This window comes from Plasmopara halstedii, assembly GCF_900000015.1.
Source record: "Plasmopara halstedii genome assembly, contig: Scaffold_2061, whole genome shotgun sequence".
Lineage (NCBI taxonomy): Eukaryota > Oomycota > Peronosporomycetes > Peronosporales > Peronosporaceae > Plasmopara > Plasmopara halstedii.
This window is the reverse complement of record NW_020188969.1, coordinates 32,097-34,247: the sequence shown is the minus strand read 5'-3', so window position 1 is coordinate 34,247 and position 2,151 is coordinate 32,097.

The following is a 2,151-nucleotide window of genomic DNA, read 5'->3' as shown; positions in this document are numbered from 1 at the left end:
TTGATGTTGCCACGTACACATCTCTCTTGAACTAAGTCAAATATAGTAGTGAATACAGATGAATGGTCCACTTTTCTGTACCGTTCTCTATAAAAATAAGTGGTCCGCCATGCAGATGCCTAAATATAATTAATATTGGATTGCTTGGTATGTACATAAAACCGATGGTCGGCACAGTATCAAATAAAAACATGCGCGTGCTAAGAAATGCAACAGCGAAGTCGTCATAGCCTTAGATTCAATCTGGTTAAAAACCATACGGGAATCAGCATTTGTGTCAGCTCATAAAATCACCTAAAAATATTATTTTAAATCTCTCGTTTTAGCACTCATACGAAAGGTTCAGATGAATAGTATTTCTTAAAGACTTTTGCCATAGAGAAATAAGAAAATGTTAATATAGAGCGAAATGAATGTTGACAAGGTCCTTAATTCGCTATGCTGTGCTACTTCTAAGCCTACCGAGTGATTTATAAAGACTGGTGAATAAACGTCACTAAGTCCGTAATCATTTTTAATCATGGTACGCATTACCGTAATCCTTGTGACGTCATCGCTATGGAAATAAAAGAGTTTTCTGGCTGGTAACTATGTATGAAATATCTCCAAACGCCTCAAATATTATTTATGTATCAAAATGCTACAAATAAAACCTATATAAATATATTAATCATTATGGCCCCAAAAAATTAAAATATCTTTATAGCCGTATAATCTAACAATAACTAAAAATTTGTCTTACTTGGCTACTGAATATCATCAATTTCAAGAAAAATTCAAATTGTGCACAAAGGGGCTAGATGCACGATGATGCACTTATCTTCATTTGCATACAGCTTATTCGTGCATGCACTCAAGAACCGCTCTCAAATGGACGATGTGGATCTCCTCATTTGTCCTCCACAGTAGACGAAGAGTCGTCGAAGTATATTTGTGCATAAGCCCCGTGGGGCCTGGACAATTGTCAAACGATGATTAAATGTAGCTGGTGCATTTGACAGTCCTTGGAGTATCGCCAGCCACTCCCAGGCATGCCGCTCAAAGTACTCACCGCTGTCAGCGAGATACTCACTCTCAAAAGCAATTGCTAATACCCATCGACCAAGTCCAGTTCGCTGTACTTTGTACAGCCAACCATATTCTTCTGGAGAACATTATTCGTAGAATTCGGCGTTTGTGCCGGAATACTGACAGCGTTTAGATTATTGTAAGCGTGAACGATACGCCACTCGCCGTTCGACTTCCGGACACAAAACGTCGGTGTCGAATGGGAAGTCTTGCGCTCACGCACCATTCTGCCTCGTGCTTTGCACAGAAAAAGGTGACAATGACATCATACTGCTCCTTGGCAGGGGCCATTGGCGTTTTACACAGTATTTGGTTCCCGGGACCAGGTCAGTCTCATGACGCACACCTCGGTCCGGAGGTAGAGCCGACGGCGGGTCTTGGAAGACGACGTCATGGAATTCCTTTACCAAAGAATAGTACCGATCTGAGGGATTTTTCGAGATCGATGATCCACTTCATGCGTTTAGCATCCTCTGAGTGTCCTCCAGGACAGCTTCATTCAAAAGCGACGACGAGTTAATCTCCTCGTTCTGTCGTATGATGACCACCTCGGGTAACTTGCCTGCCTTCAAGACACCGCCAAAATCTTTAAAGGACATCTCGTCCGGCTCAAGAAGAGCATCCACGACGGGAATAACCTCGAGGGTGAAGTCACCGTCTTCCTTCCCCGTCATACCGTTGACAAGGGTGTATAGCCGTTTGCTATCGTCTACGGTAGACACACCCTGGGTCAAGGTCGACGCCCTGCGTCTTTTAGATAATATACGACGTCACTGTTGCCTTTCCCCGAAGGTTTTACGTCCCGGCGAGACCGGTGTGTTCACACACTCAACATCGTCTAGTGTTCCCACTTCCCGCTCCATCGGAGGCTTGATGTTATTAACAGCATGAAAAGCTGCTAGTTCCGCAGTCTTCGTCCAGTGACTAAGTGCCACTCCATGCGCATTTGAAGGGCCTCGCCCTCGATGCCTCGGCCCTTGGCCAGCCATGCCACTCTTGGCATGCAGCTATTGCTCCAATACTGAGCAGCGCTTAGTAAGCTACGTGCCACTCCACGTTCAGCCCGCGAGCGATGCTCGGGAA